This window comes from Talpa occidentalis, unplaced genomic scaffold (assembly GCF_014898055.3).
Source record: "Talpa occidentalis isolate TD23 unplaced genomic scaffold, MPIMG_talOcc4v2.1 talOcc4.4, whole genome shotgun sequence".
Classification (NCBI taxonomy): Eukaryota; Metazoa; Chordata; class Mammalia; order Eulipotyphla; family Talpidae; genus Talpa; species Talpa occidentalis.
Window position 1 is genome coordinate 84,796,332 of NW_023604295.1, and position 17,507 is coordinate 84,813,838.

The following is a 17,507-nucleotide window of genomic DNA, read 5'->3' on the forward strand; positions in this document are numbered from 1 at the left end:
CCTCGAGGCTACAAATTCTTTATCTACTCCACAAGGGATAAATGGTTCTTAAATTTTTAATAGGATGTTTTACTGCCTAAAATTTTAAGTAAAGAAAAAAAATCAATCAGTTTGGCTTGATTCTGGTTTTGGTAGGCAGAAAAATCAAGGTATAATTTAAACTTGTTCCATAGATTTCTTCCACTTGGGAGGAAACCAACACCTATGCTACATGATATGCTACCCCAATGACCTTTGGGGTGAATTCTTACTCTAAGACTAATGGAAGTCATCATTTTGCCCACTTACATCATACATTGCTGAAGGATTCTACAGTCATCTGAAAGTAATTTCTTAGAAAAGGTAATAAAATGCATGTGAAAAATAAGAGGAATAAATATTAATTGTGATAAAAGTTACCTTTTTTTAAAAAAAGATTTATTTATTTATTTATTTATTTATTTATTTATTTATACAAACACTGGGTACAGTCAGAAGTGCAGGAGAGTGAGAGAATTCACCAGAGCCAGAGCGGGGAGCAGAGCAGGCAGAGGGACCGAAGTACACTGCTGAGGGGAGCAGCGGGCGGCAGGAGAGGTCTGCGCGCCATGTGGGACCCTCACCGGCGGCTGGGGATCGAACTCACCGGCGGCTGGGGATCAAACCGGCACTGCAGAGGCTGCAGGCAGCTTCACAGCCCAGCGCTCAACTGCTGCACCACCAGGGAAGGCCCAAAAGTTACCTATTTTGAACCCTTACTAAGACTAGGCATCACCCAGCATCCTTTATCATTATTGTATTGAGTATTCTTAACAACATTGCAGAAGTAATTAAGCTAATGTTCACAAAAGTTAAAACACATTTTGAGTATTACACAATGGCAAGTTCTAGTTTGTCAATTTAAAAATCCACATTCTTCTAGTGTGGTTAAAAAAATTAATACACAAACCATTTTCCAGTGGGATATTGAATTTTACTGTAGAAATATGATCTTAGGTCTGATGAAATATTAGTAATCTCTTCAAACCTTCCTACCAATTGTTAACAACCCTCAAAAGTCTCTGCTTGAATGGTATTCCTATTGGAATCCTCATTATTTCAACTAGGCAATCTCCTTCCCTTTATGGAAATCTTACTGCTTAAACTTTTTCTTGAGATTCACCATGGAAAACAGTAAAATAATTCCAAACCTTCCTCTCTTTGACAGCCTGTAGCAACATACTAAATCTTTTAAATCTGACATGTTCTTTCCCCCAAATCTTTTATCAACTTTTTCCATTGGAAGCCTTCCAGACTTTTTCTATCTAGATTCTTACAGATAGGCTCAACTTGCTGCATCTGTTATTTTATAAATAGATGATGATTGTTTTTAACAAATAGAAGAGGGATGGTAATCAAAGTCAAGAGCTATAGCCTCCTTTCTCACCTGTGGCACAGTTTTTCTGTAAATGTGTAAGAATATCAGTGCTATGATCTGATATGTCATCTCAGAATCCATATGTCAAATCCTAACCCTAAGGTGATGATATTACGAGGGTCTTTGGAAGTTTCTTAGGGTATGAAGATGGATGCTTCATGAATGAGATTATAAAAGTGGCTCCATTGTTAGCTTACTTATATATTTTCCTATATATTTCAGGAAGATATATCAATAAGATTAATAAACTTAAAGTATTTTAATGGGGAAAAAGAGAATCCAACCACCATGTTAAGACACAGTGAGAGGTGCTGCCTATGAACCAGAAAGAGGAACTTCACCAGAATGCAACCATGCCTAGCATCTTACTCTTGAACTTCCCATTCTCCAAAACTGTGAGAAATAAGTTTCTGTTTTTTATAAACTACCCAGTTTTTGTGGTATTTTATTATAACAGTCCAGCTGGACTAAGACAATTGGATCACTTAATTTTTTGTTTGCCACTTATATCACTACACTGTTGACTCATAGTAAATTTGAAGTCAAATAAAATCCCTTATTCTTTTTTTTTTTTTAAACTGCAGAAGCCACATGTTACCCTTACTCTTGGGCAATTAACATTTGAATTGAAGAACATTATTTTTATTTCCCCTAAAGTTTTACCCTCAGTCATTCTCAGACTCTGTAATCTACTGTCTTTTATAACTCCACCCGATAACTTGGGTTCATCTGCAGTTTTGATCCTCCACACTTTCTATGAGTTAATTCAGATGGATATCTATGCTATAATGATCAGGACAACATGCAGAAACCTGGAGTTCACCAGTAAATACCTACTCTTGGGGTCTCCCTGGTGGTGCAAGGGGTTAAGATGCAGCACTATGAAGCTATCCGCAGCTACTACGGCACGAGTTCTATCCCGGCCAGGGAGGTGACACACATGGTGCAGCAGATCTCTCCTGCCTTGCCCGCTGCTCCCCTCAGCAGTGTATTTCAGTACATCTGCCTGTTCTGCTCCCTACTGTTCTGGAGAATCCTCTTACTCACGATATCTCTGGCCTGCACCCCAGCTTTTGTATACATAAATAAAAAAATCTTAAAATAAATAAATAAATACCTATTCTTCATCTTTATGATGCTTCATCAATTGCAAACACTTTCACAAACCTTGTTTCATTTTATTCTTACAGCTATGCTGTGAATAAGTTAATGTCATCATTATTCTATATATAATGATGAATATTCTGAAAGATTCTCTGTTTTGCCTGATGTGACACAGCTAATAAATCACAAAATAGGAAATAACCTTTGGGCTTTTGCCTCTGTGTCCAGTGCTTTTTCAAAGAGAGATTAACATATTTTTCTTCCCCCTACCATAAATGTTAAGAGATTATTTAAAATCAAGAAACATTCTCTACAAACAAATGTTATCTAGAAACACAATATATAAAGCAGATATAAGGGCAGGCCAGTCTGATAGAAGTGGAAGATAGTTAACCTCTGTCTCTTTGTCCCACTCAGGCCACTCCTCAACCCTGTGGCAGATAGTAATGTGATACACTATAGTCCTCAGTATTCTTTGGAAATACAATTGTCAGTGGCATGTCCTTCAACTGTAACCTCCCCTAACAATAATTTTTAAGTCAAGCTAATATTTCATGCCTTGTTTCTACAATGTCCTCTAGAATTTTGTGGGAGATTGTCCATTTGAGAGGTTTAATAATCTTTTATATAGAACAGAATTGCTCTATACTTTGAAGCCATCTTTTTTATGTAATTGAAATCTTCATTTCACAGATGAAGTAAAAGCAACCTGGAGAGGACAAGTAGCCCACACAGGAACAGAGACAAGAACCCAGGTAGGTAATTTTTCTGAATACATCATGCTATCTTGCTTTTAGAAATCTGACACTTTTGATTATGACATCTGTAACATAATGAAGCTTCTAGTTCTTTCTTGAGCAACTAACAGACATTTATTAGTTACTTGATATTTCAATGATATTTAAGACAAATAAAAAAGAGTAAAATGTTGCAATTAGCTTTAGTAATGAGAAACAGTGGTTCTTAGGTAGTAGACATTACAGGCTCTTTTAAAGTGTATGCAGGAAAATATTTATGTACATTTACAAACATTTCAAGGGGTTCAGAGACCCTTCACATACCAAGTTGTTGGCCTCCAAGTTAAGAATGTCTAGCTAATCTCAGTGTCAATACCAGGCCTGCATAGTACCAGTTACTATCTTATTTATGGGTCTGCTGGTTAAAAGCTGCTTCTGTTAAGGCATCCTTCATCTTTTTTTTTAAACAGAGCAGTATCTTATCCTGGAAGACCTTTGATACAGGAGACGAATGAATGTTTTAATAAGTATTTAATGAACCAGATGGTATAAATTAAGAGACAAATATAATAAAATAATAAAAAAATTTCCTTCAAAAATGCCAACAATGAAAGTGAGAATGATCAGTGTTCATAAAATAACATTTTTTCTGTTTTTTTTTAATTTTTAAGAAAGAAAATTAGAATGCTACTAGTAGCTGCCTGTCCACTTTTATTAAATCTGTAGTAAGTGGAAAAAGGAAAGGGAATATAGAGAAAAGAAATAGATATTTCTTCTGAATGATTGTTTCTTTTTTTAAGATTTATTTATTTATGCATACAAGAACTGGAGTACAGGCCAGAGGTGCGGGAGGTGAGAGGATTCATCACAGACAGAGTAGGGAACAAAACAGGCAGATAGACTGAACTACACTGCTGAGGGGAGCAGCAGGCAAGACAGGAGAGGTCTGCTGGGCCATGTGGGTAGCTCCCTGGCCGGGGATCAAACTTGTGCTGTAGAGGCTGCAGACAGCTTCACAGCGCTTTTCTAAACCACTTGCACCACCAGGGAGGGCCCCTGAATGATTATTTCTTAATCCTGCCCTTTTACTACAGTATTTTAAGAGATTTATGATTCTGAGGCAGTTGGCAACCATTTAATAATTTTAAAATAGTTTAGGAAATCCAATATTACTTTAAAGTCATTAGTATAAGTGTTGATTTTACTAATTCGAAGTATACTTGTTATAGAGCACTATTAATTGGGGCAGTATGGTGTGACAGAAGACTTTGGAGTAGAGAGTGTTAAGGTTGAATTCTCATGTTGTTTTCTTGTTGGATTCTGACAATAAATGAGGTAAACAAACTTAATGAGCCTCAGTTGCTTCATCTTTGAAATGAGGTTATATTTTTTTGATCTCCTTTATGACAGCCACACTAGAACTAAATAAACATTCTGAATAATAATCTCTGTAAAATAGGCTTCTAATTTAATGAGGTTCACATGTTCTGCTTTAAGAACAAGATTTATCTCTGGTATATATGTACCACTTTTGGGCCTTTGGGTTGTTTCCAAAGCTTAGCTATTGTAAACAGTGCTGCTATAAACATAGGGGGTGCAGGTGCTCTTTGGAATTGATGTTTCTGTGTCCTTTGGGTAAATACCTAGGAGTGGAATTGCTGGATCATATGGAAGCTCTATGTTTAGTAGGTCCAGAAATCTCCACACAGCTCTCCATAGTGGTTGGACCAGTTTGCACTCCCACCAACAGTGCAGAAGAGTTCCTTTTTCTCCACACCCTCGCCAACATTTGTTGTTGCAGTTTTTTTAATATGTGCCATTCTCACTGGTGTGAGATGGTATCTCATGGTAGTTTTGATTTGCATTTCCCTGATTACAAGTGATGTTGAACATTTTTTCATATGTCTGTTGGCCATTTGCATTTCCTCTTCAGAGAAGTTTCTTTTTAGCTCTTCTGCCCATTTTTTGACTGGATTATTTTCTTTGTTGTTGCTGAGTCTCATCAGCTCTTTGCAGATTTTTGTGATCAGTCCTTTATCACTAGTGTTGGGTGCAAAAATGTTCTCCCAGTTGGTGGGGTTTCTCTTTGTTTTTGTTATTGTCTCTTTTGCTGTGCAGAAGCTCTTTAATTTGATGTAGTCCCAGCTGTTTATCTTTGTCTTCACTATCACTGCTTTATATACCATGGAATATTACTCAGCATTCAAAAAAGATAAACACATGCAATTTGCAGCAACATGGATGGCGCTGGAAGGGATCATGCTCAGCAAAATAAGCCAAAAAGAAAAAGAAAAATACCGGATGGTCTCACTCATAGCAGGAATCTAGAAAACTTAAAGAAGGGACCAGGAAAATGAATATAAGAAAGTAAAAATCAAAATCAACAAAAAACTATGAACCAGAGACCCTTTTTGGGGGGTGGGGGGTGGGGGGCGGGAGGGGAAGGATTGGGGTCAGAATGGGGCGTTTGCAATTGTATGGGGGAATATAAAAATAAAATTTAAGATTAAAAAAAATAAATAAATAAATAAAAAGGATGCTGAGAAATCAAAAAAAAAAAAAGAACAAGATTTATCTCAAGTCTCTTTTATTCTTTGCCTGATATTCATATTTTCATCAGTGGTATTAGTGGAATATTAATTTAGCATGTAGTAATAATAACAACACTCATTTAACCCTTCTTACATGTTATTCTAAAGTCCCTCAATGGTAGTGGCTTAAAACTAAAGGAATTTACTCTCTGATGGTTCTACAGGCTAGACGTCTGAAATCAGGGTAGCAGTAGGGCTGTTCTTCATCCAAAGCCTCTAAAGGAAAATTCTCCTTACGTCATCCAGTTTCTGGTAACTTCTCAAGTTTTCCTTGGCTTTTGGCTATCTCTGCTTCTATCTTCATTCACATGGTCTTCTCTGTGTCTCCCTTCTGAGGACACCTGTCATTTTATTTAATACTAACCTTGGTAATCAGGAGGATCTCTTATAAATATTAGTAACTCAGTTACACCTCTAAACACCCTATCCAATATTAGATCATATTCACAGGCTCCAAGATGTGTCTCTTTGTGGGGAACCACCTTTTAACCTACTATGTAAAAATATTTTTGCATCTTGGGAGAGTTCTTCTGATAATTTTGGCAAAAAATTTCACAAATAGGGCCTCCCTGGTGACTCAAGGGGTTAAGAGGCAACCTATTAAGCAGTCCACAGCCTCTGCAGCCATAAGTTCGGTCCCCGGTCAGGGAGTAACCCACATGGCACAGCAGACATCTCCTGACTCACCTGCTGCACCCTCAGCAGTGTGCTGCAGTCAATCTGGTGTTCTGTTCCCCACTCTGTTTTCGGTGAATCCTCTCACCCCTCACACCTCTGGCATATACCTCAGCTCTTGCATAAATAAATAAATCTTTAAAAAAATTCACAAATATTTAAAAGGAGAAAAGAATATTTCATCTCACCCAATTTAACCATATAACTATATGGTTGAGTTGGCTATAAAAAATATTGATAGAAAATATTCTTCTTACTATGAGCAGTTATATTAGCCTTCTTTGCATTTACTTGGAGAGTCAACAAAGTTCTTGAGAAGCAAACAATTGCTACCCATTTAAAAGAAACACTTGGAGCTTAGTTTTTAACCACTTTTGACTAGAAATCATTCACTTGGAGCAGGTCAAAGAGGATGAGAAATCCACCTGGCTAAATTGTCAGTGAGACATTTTTCTTTTAGTATATCATTTATTCTTCTAAGTGCAAGATTACAAAATTTAATTAGCATAGTTTAATTACCTAAAAACAACAACATGTTTTGACATAACTCTGTAAACTCTTGCCTTTTCTTTTTACCTCCTCCCCTGTCTTTCTTTCCATTCTCCGCCCCACAAACTAGCTGATCTGGAATGCTAACCACCTTGCTTAGGGAAATGTCCCTTTAATTAGGAGGTTTATATTCATCACACCTCAACAATGCCATGTCTGTTTCCATCAACCTTGGAGTCAGCCTAGCTCTCCACTCATTTTCCTAAATGAGTAATAACTGTTATACAGAAGTAAATTAGTTGAGGATAGTGTTGTCACAAAACCACACACTTATGAAAGTTGCTGGTCACGAAAAAACACTGAAACTCTTTACCGGAAATTTTCCAGACCGTGTAATAAGAAATGAAGAATAAGCTGGAAGAATGAGAAAAAGGAGGAAGACAGAAAAATAAGCAATCCAAAAGTTTTGAGAGGAAATCTATTCAATATTTCCCCCAAAATGCAAAGACAATGGAAAATTAGTCTCAAAAAATACTGTTGGAAGATCCTTGGTTGACCAATTGCCTCTACAACCAAATTTCCTTTGGCAGAATTCTGGGAACAAGTGTTCATCAAGGATGTTTTTGACAAATCAGTTGGCAGTAACTAACTTTTCTTGCCTTTGAATTGTTCCTTGGAGAAAGGTCTTCAGTTTCTAAAGACACATGGGTGAGATAATTTCTCGTGGTAAGGCTTTATTATCTAAGAAAGTAAGTCCTTGAAAACAAACATTAAGCTAGTAGTTCCTTTACCAAGTTGTAAGTTAGGTGACCCAGATCTCGGGAAGAAAAAGAGAAAGGCAGACCTGTTATTATGTGCTAGGAAAGGGATTTATAATGACAATTACAAAGTACTTTCAAACAATTTAGCCACTTTTCCACTCTTACTCCCTTTTAAGTGCTCTGGGTATTAGGATCTTATGAAACCCTTATTTCATATCCTTGTGAAAAACAAGCAAGTATATCGTAGCTTACAATTCCCACAAATACTGTGAGAAATCAAACTAATGTAATTTCACTGATTCCAAGAATAAACCTAAATACATCACTCCTCCTCTCAGAAGGATCTTTGTAGTTGGCAGTTCCCTATTTTCTTTTTATATCATGAAAGTGTGTTTTTAATTTCAATCCTTAATATTTTTTATATTTTTTCATTGACATTTAAACTGTTTTAATTGTGGTAAAATACATATAAAATTTATCATTCTAACCATTTTAAAAGTATACTTCAGTAGTGTTAAATATATTCACATTGTTTTGCAATCAGTCTCCAGAATGTTTTCGTCTTGCAAAATCGAAACCTATTGAACAACTCCCAATTTCTCTCTTCCTCCAACCCCTGGCAAATGCCATTCTGCTTTATGAGTTTGACTACTCTAGATATCTCATAAAGTAAAATCATACAGCATTTGTCTTTTTGTGACTCACTTGTTTTACTTAGCATAATGTCCTTCAAGGTTGTTCTATTTTGTAACATATGTCATAATTTCCTTACTTTTTAAGAACAAAAAATATTCCATGGTGTGTATGTACTATATTTTGTTTATCCACTAATCTGCTGTTAAAGATTTGGGTTGCTTCCATCTTTCTCATCTTGTAAATAATACTGCTTTAGTATGTGTGTTCTTTAATGGCTTTTAAAAATGATTTTTAATGTTTTAGAAACTATGTTAGTACTATGTAATTTTGTTTTACTTCTTTTTTTAATTTTTTAATTTTATATATTTTTATGTCATTTTTCATTTTTGCACAATGTATGCATTTTCATCTTGGTTATCGTCTCCATATAATTCCCATCACCCTTGTTTTGATCCTACTCCCTTCTCCCCGCCCCCACCACCCATAGTGTGTCACTGGTTTATAGTTGCTTGTTGATTTTGATTTTTACTTTATTATAATGTCTTTTTCCTGGTTCCTTATTTAGGTTTTCTAAATTCCTGCTATGAATGAGACCATCCGGTATTTTTCTTTTTCTTTCTGGCTTGTTTTGCTTCTTAAAAAAAAAGGCAAAAAAAAAAAAAAAACAAAACAAAACCCGTCAGTCCTTGGGAACAATATCTTCAGAAGGAAAATGCCACACAGAGGAAGCTATACTCTTCGCTCTTTCCTTCTTTATATTTTCATATAAATGATAAGAAAACAGGGTTCTTAAAAAATAGTAATAAAGAGGTATACTAAGAAATGACATTATAGTTAAAAACTTGGTCTAGAAACCCTATTCTCCACTCCAATATTGGCAGAAATAAACAGTATTACTGCCCTGTTTCTTTTTTTTAATTGTCTTCATCAAGGTAATATTGAGTTACAACACTGTATATGTTTTAGGTTATCAGTTTACACCTCTACAACACTGTATGTGTTTTAGGTTATCAGTTTACACCTCTATTTTATCATACCATACCCACCACCAAAGCACCCATAATCATCCACCATAGTTCATTGCCCCCAACTTTACTTCTACTTCTTTCCTCCTCCAGCCACTTCATCTGGTAGTCTCAGTTCTGCAGTCATGCTTCAAGAGTTTGTTTATGTCTATTCCTTTGCTTTTTTTATGTATTCCACATGAATGAAATCATGGTATTTGTCTTTTTCTATCTGAATTACTTCACTTAGCATAATCCCCTCCAGTTCCGGTCATGTTGTCACAAATGTTACTGCCCTATTTCTATATGAGTAAATGAAAGCACACCAGAAACAAGATAAGCTCTATCATAATAATTACCTCTGCTGTAAAATTCTCTTCCTTTTCCTAACAGCTATTCAATATCAATGCTCTTGGCTGTTCTTTTTTAGTTTGTTAGTAACCCCACAAACTGAAATTTATCTCTTCTGAATTTAGTATTTCCTAAATGATTATGAAATGTTCTGTTAAAGACAAAGTCCAAGTTTTCTTTTCCTGCCAGAAGTCCTTCATTCATAAATTCCTCTGGAATCTATAAGGAAATACCAGACAACAAAGACTGCTGTGAAATTAATTACTCAACACATGTTGCCCAATGAATTTATTTAACAGTTGGACTGGAAATACATGTTTTCTATTGTTCTGCCTTTGCTAGTGCTGCTGAAAACAGGAGACAATAAAGTTAGTTCAGATAGCCACAGAAACACTCTGCTCTTGAGTATAATTCAAATTGACACTGTGCTAACAACAATTTGGCTAAATTGTTGTTAAGCCTTTTTTCATTTTTGGTATATTATTTCAGTAACTCACTCCTAACTATGAGACTGTAAAACTTAATTAGAGTAAACTTAGTTGTCTATAAGCAATAGCATGTTTGACTTACTGTTGGTTTTTCTCTCTGAGATGTCTATAGAATTGTGCAGCTAATTCATAAGTGTGTAAAGAAGGTTCCTTATTTGTTCTATAGTTGTTTTACTTTCTTCTCTGGCTTTGAGTCACTACAAAATTTTTTCTAAGTTTTTTTTATTACAAAACTGCGTGTTTCTAGTTTTAAGTGAAATACAACCATAAAATAGGCATAAAATGAAAAATAAAATTTCCCCCAAACCTTGCCCATTTACTTGACTGCCTTTCTCTAACAATACCCAATGTTGCTTGTGTAGCCTTCCAGATATTTGCATGTATATATATATATATATATATATATATATATGCAAGTTTGTCTTTTCTGTTTTGAACATAAATCATAACATACTATACAAAAAAGTTTACTTTCTATTAATGAAAATATCCTGGTCACATTTACTTGTCAGTACACTGTGTACTAGTAAATACTTGATATCTAAAGAGTTTCCATCGTTTCTGCTCAGACGCTCAGATTCATTCTGACATTAGCATGAGGAATCCCTGGTCCAATAATTGCTGGAGAATATTGTAAGATATAAAAGGGTATGTTAAGCAGGATGGAACTTTCTGTGGGACATAGAAAACAGTGGAGTTATCCATAGAAAACTTAGAGAAAGATATATGACCCTGGGATGCCAATAAGCTACTCTTGTGCCTGATTCTTACATAGACACAAAATTAAATTTTGCCATTTAATCATACACATTTTTTATCTTTGTGACTCACATTGTTTTCACATAAAAAGTAGCTTGTGATTAGGTCCCAAGACAAGAACTGTCACATAAAATTGTACAGTGTACAGCCCACACAATGATATGGGGTGGCCCTGGCCAAAATACATTTAAAAATGTGTTTAGAGATTGCAGTGACTTTCAAGTAGTGGTTTATGGTAATGGTTATATAAACACCCTGTTTATTTTTAATGCACTAAACAATTCTATTAACAAACATAAATAATGACTGGGAGGTGACCATTATAGAATATTCCACAAAGACTCTTTGTGGAATTTAGTAAAATCTTGCTAATAGTTGTAACTTGTACCAATCAACAGCAATAATTACTACTATTACTATGGCCATTGCTGTTTCTTCTACAGAGCTCACAGAGTATGCCTACACTACCTACCATTCACTGGGACAGATTTAAAGCAATTATTATTTATCATAATTTTACACAGAGAATCTGTGACATGAAAAGGTTTTGGAAGGAAAGAGAAAAGGGAAGAAAAAAGAGCCGCAATAGAATTGTGGACTTCAGCTGTCCCTATCCTTGAATTTTCCAATTAGAAACAGTTTTCTACCTATCAATCTTAAGTTGTTATTTGCTTAGAATAAACACCTGTGAAGAGTCATTTTAGTGGAATTTAAAACTACTTAACAAGTGTTTTATTTTTTTATTCCTCAAGGGATCCTTGAAGGTTTAAGAACTTGAGAAAATAAAAAAGCACTTGTTATATTTTTAAAAATAATATCAAGTCCGGGCCTCCCCGGTGGCGCAGTGGTTGAGCGATGGGTTGCGAAGCTGCCGGCAACCTCTGCAGTGCCCGTTCGATCCCCAGCTGCTCCCCAGCCACCAAAGGAGGGTCCCACATGGCTCGCAGACCTCTCCTGCCGCCAGCTGCTCCCCTCAGCAGTGTACTTCGGTCCTTCTGCGTGTTCTGCTCCCCGCTCTGGCTCTGGTGAATTCTCTCACCCTCCCGCGCTTCTGACTGTACCCAGTGCTTGTATAAATAAATAAATTTTTAAAAAAAATAATATCAAGTCCCTTCTATCTTACACAAAGACAAATTATACTGAATTTGCAGAAAATAATATGTCAAAAACTCATCGCCTGGATGCAGATAATGAGGATTCTTAAGTACTTTTCATGTATCCTACATTGTGCAAGGAAATATTGAGTAAGTACAAATGTGATTCCTGCCCTCAACAACCTTACAATACAGTCAGTTAATCAACTAGACAACTAGCTCATCGGCCAGCAATTAAGTATCCCAGATTCTAGGCACTAGAGATAAAGAGAAAGCTGTAGCATATTCTCGATGTTCAAAGACCTCGGAGTTTAGTGGGAAAACAGACTGTAAGTGGCAATTGCACTTGGCTAAAAGTGCTGAAACATTGTTACAGTGGTAAGGCATAGAAGAGGAAGATTAGTTTCCTGAGACTATTTCATAGAAAAGAGAATATAAGAGCTATTCTTCTATTCTTGAATGTAAATAGGATTTTATCTAGACAAGAAGGGGCACAGGAAATTTTCTAGAAAAGAGAATCAACTTACAACATGGAAGAACCTCCCCTGGTGGCACAGCGGTTGAGCGCTGGGCTGCGAAGCTGCCCGCAGCCTCTGCAACACCGGTTCGAACCCCGGCCACCAGCGAGGGGCCAACATGGCGTGCAGACCTCTCCTGTCGCCCGCTGCTCCCCCCTCAGCAGTGTATTTCGTCCGTCTGCCAGTTCTGTTCCCTGCTCTGGCTCTGGTGAATCCTCTCACCCTCCTGCGCTTCTGACTGTACCCAGTGCTTGTATAAATAAATAAATAAATCTTTAAAAATAAATAAATAAATAAACATGGAAACTTAAGAGTCCTTTACTCAAGAAATTTACTCTTAAGCATGTAACAAGAGACTTCAGAGATGATGCTGGAGAGGTAAATAAGTCAAACAATGAAGGGGCCTTAAGTGAATGTTTAATTTCTCGGGAAATGGAGAACCATTAAAGGGCAAAGACAATAAACTGTAAATTGAGCAAGTTAATTGCACCCAGCAGAATGGAAGACTGTAAGGTGAAAGGAGATTGTTTCATTGGTCCAAGCAACAGAGTCCACAGCACAGCCCAATAAAATTTCCTGCAATGATGGAAATATCCTATGTCCATGCTTATGGTAGTGACAAGCCTATGAATACTAAAAATTTAAGTTGTCACATGTGATTAGTGACTACCATATTAGAGACAGCAGAGAAGCTGGCACTTGAGGTAAGCCTTAGAGTTTTTCTAAGTGAAATTCTCACTTGGTGGCTTAAAAAACATCGGTATGGTTTCTAACATCTGAGATATTTTTAATGAACAAAGAGAATAACATAGAATACAGTAGAAACTAATCAAATTAAATAGTACAGAAAATATCAGCATAGAATGCCAAGTATTATTTTGAGAGATCTTTGTTTCAGTTATATGACTCTGTGTGTGTGTGTGTGTGTGTGTGTGTGTGTGTGCGCGCGCGCGCGCGCATATGGTGTACACCAGAGCACTATTAAAATGTTCTTTTTCACTATATTGTATTTTAAAATGTTTGAAAACCAGTCCTTTCTGGAAAGGTATTATTTAACTATGTTCAGAATTTTAGGAAGAGTTTTCCAGACGGGCAGAACAGCCTAACAAAAATTTGTTGGAATTTGGAATAGGGATCGATTTAAAGATTCCCTAATTATATTTTACCTTCAGTAAATTTTAATAGACTTTATTGTTTAGAACAGTTTTAGACTTATAGAAAAATTGAGAAGATAGTACAGATAATTCCCACATGGCCTGTACCCAGTTTCCCTATTAGCATATGAGTATGACACATGTTGCAGTTAATCAGCCAATATTGATATACTATTGCTTTTTAAATTTCATTTATTTTTATTTAGTGTGAGTATTGTTTTCTATTTTAAAATACAGTTGTATGTATTGTACTACATTTGACAATTCTTTCTCCCAAAGATTTATGAATTATAATTGATACATTGTGTTTAAGGTATACGACATGATGATTTGATATATCTATATACTGCAAATAATTGCCACAATGAGATTAGTTAACATTCATCACCTTACATAGCTACCATTCCTTTTTATAATGAAATCTTTTCAGATTTACTCTTTTAGCACCTTTCAAATACAGTGTTGTTGACTGTAGACATCACGCTGTCTTGGTATCTTCCAAAGATTCCTGCCTCTCCGGCAGATGCTTTAAAGAGTGGTATATGGGTTTCCTTCACTTATGATTTGGACTCTTTTCAGACTGTTTTTACTGCACTGGGTCGCTGGACTTGTAAATATGTGTGTGGGTATTTTAAGGGCAGGTTCTCCATTCCCTGTTGTTTTTGAAGTCCCCTGAGTGATTTTCCTAGTAACCCTCAATGCTAGAACTCTAGAGGTCATTTCTGCTGTGCAGAATTGAAAGGTTGGAGGGCTCAATGCAGGGCACTACCTTCCACCATTCTCCAGGAAAAAGTTCTACATCCTTTGTAATCCCAAACTCAAATCCCCACACCCAAGGGGATTTTGCTATCTTCCTTAGCAAATGCTTGCCTCCGTTTCTCCTACCCCTCTTGGTGTTGTTATCCATTGTTATGTGATGTCTAATTGACTGGCTTTCAGGTTATCCTCCTTGTAAATTATTCCATATGCTGTTGTAGATTTTTTTTGTCCTTGGGAGGAGGTGAGTTCATGCTTTTCCTATGCCACCATCTTGAACCAAAAAAACCTATTATGAACTAAAGCCAATACTTTACATACATTTCCTTAGTTTCTACCTAATATCTTTATTTTTCTTTTCCAGTATTCCTCCAGGATAAATAATTACATTGTCATGTTTCCTTAGGCTCTTTTGTGATGTGACATCTTTTCACAATTGACAAAATGTCACAAAATGACCTTGAGAGTATTAAGGAGTATTGGTCTGATATTTTGTAAGGTGCTCCTCTGTTAGTATTTGTCTTTTTTTTTTTTCTCTTTCGGTTTGTTTTTTCATGATTAGACTGAGGCTGTGGGTTACTAGGAGGAAGACCACAGAAATAAAATGTCACTTTCATGCCGTGATATTATGGATACATACTATCAATGTGCTTTATCATTGTTGATGTTGCACTTGAGTGCTTATCAGTTTTCTCCACTATACATTTACTCCTTTTTAATCCATTTTTCCATGCTTTACTTTTTGGTAGAAATCACTTGTGAAACTATCTGTTCCTGGACTTTAGTTTTTGGAGAGAGTTTTAATTACTATTTCAATTTCCTTGCTTGTAATTGGTTTGTTCAGGTTTTCTGTTTCTTCCCTATTCAGTCTTGAATGATTGTGTAGTATCCGTCCATCTCATCTAGGCTTTTTAATTTGTTTGCATATAAATATTCATAGTAATCTCTTCTTATTCTCTGAATTTCTGCAGTCTGTTGTGACTTCTCTTTTATTTTTAATCCTGTTTATTTGAGTTTTCTCCCTTTTTTTCTTAGTAAGCCTAACTAGAGGTTTGTCAACTTAGTTTATTTTTTTCAGAGCACTAGCTTTTGATTTTGTTGTTCTTTTGGATTTTTTCATTTGTATTTCATTCATTTGTGCTTTAGTTTTTGTTATTTCCTTCCTTCTACTGGGTTTGTAGATACACATATATATATATATATATATATATATCTTAGCTTTAACTAATACTATATATATTTATTATATATAGTATATATATAGTATATATAGTATATATAGTATATAGTATAGTATTTATTATATATTATATATTTTACATTATATACTACATTACATTGTTTATATATTTTACATTATATAAATTTTCTAGTCCTGCAGATGAGAGACAATGTTGTTTATTTGGGCTCTTTTAATGTGGACCTTATTGCTATATACTTATTCTTAATGCTGATTGTGTTATGACATTCTGAAAGTTTGTGTCCTCATCATTTTTCTCAAGGTTTTTTTTTTTAATTTCTTCTTTGATTTCTTCATTAACCCAGTCATTCAGCAGTGTGTTATTCAGTCTCCAGTATTAGAGTATTTCTTGTTCTCTTCTTGTAACTGATTTGTAATTCAGTACCATTATGGTCAGAAGATACTTGGTATGAGTTGAATCTTAGGAATTTGCTGATACTTGTCTTTTGACCCAGTATATGCTCAGTCTTACAGAATGACCCATGTGTGCACTTGAGGAAAATATATGTTCTTCTGCCTCATTGATTGTCCATTGGTGAGAGCTGGGTGTTGAAATGTCTAACCACATATATATTTTCTCCATACCTTAATTTTTGAAAGGAAGTCACCTATTCATTTTAAAATGAATTACTTAATTAAAGGAAGGCTTGAACTTGAGTTAAGTCTTTATTGAGTTCTTTCCAAAGAAAGCTACTCTGAGCACTGATGTAGTCTCTTCTTAGATACAGAATTTCTCTGCAGCAAGCAAGACACTTTTTCCACTACATATTTTCAGGTTACAGATATGAAGCATGCTTGAGTGCGTGTGCGTGCACACACACACACACACACACACATAAACACACAAATGCTGAGTGATTGATATTGAATTCCAAAGTAAGTTGGGAAGCAATTAACCCAAAATTGAGCTCAGGACCTTCTGACTTTTTTTCTTCAGCCCCAAATTCTAATATTTTAGAAGTTTAAATTGAAATGTGTTCGGTTCTCTTCGCCCAGGAGGGAAAATTCATTTGTAGGTGATGTTGAGAAAGGGAATTTCCTTACTGAAAAAAATGCAATAATTTGGAGTACTTTGTTTAAGCAGAGAAGAATTGTGTAGGATCAAATTTCCTGAAATATTCCTAAGGTAAATTCCACCCTACTAAGTCACGTGTTACTCATCTTTCATTGCAGTTACTTAATTTTCTACCACCTCTGTTCCTATGGCTATAAAATGATAACAAATAACTTTCTGAGCAAGTCTAACTTCTATTTTTGTCACTATCCATTCATACCAGAGCAAATACTTTCCCATGAATAATATGTGTGCTATGTTCCAGGTTTTTCTCTTTCATTTTAGGGGAGGAGATATAACGTTATCTTCTTCCCCACAGTACACAAATATAATATAGAAAATAAATTTCCCATTAGTGAAAGGGAAGTGAATCTCAGAAATTAAAAATAGTCACTCATTTTCCAATCAAATCTGAGATAACTTGTTAGGGAATTTTCAAGCCCTTTCTATTTTGCACTGACTCAGTGTCCATATTTATTCACAGAGTTTTTTGTAGGATTAATTTCTCTCTCCTTCTGGTTCCCCATATTCTAATAATCCTTCTTCCTCTTCCTCTCCTCAACTTGTCAAAACTCTGCTTTGGGTCTTTTATATATGTTACATACATTACTAAAAAAAAAAAAAAAAACCTTAGCTTTAACTAATTCTCAGTAATATTTGCACTAAAAGGCATTCAGTCTTTTCATTTGGCTAGAGGAGA

At 35.5% G+C, this 17,507-nt stretch overlaps 1 protein-coding gene across 1 annotated transcript in view; it reads left to right on the forward strand.

The window, feature by feature from the left end:
• Positions 1–17,507, forward strand: part of SPTSSB (serine palmitoyltransferase small subunit B) — a 34,957-nt gene that overhangs the window by 13,780 nt on the left and 3,670 nt on the right. The window contains exon 2 of the mRNA XM_037524638.1: positions 3,194–3,255. The gene's annotated coding sequence lies outside the window, so the exon portion shown is untranslated. The remainder of the gene's footprint in view (positions 1–3,193; positions 3,256–17,507) is intronic.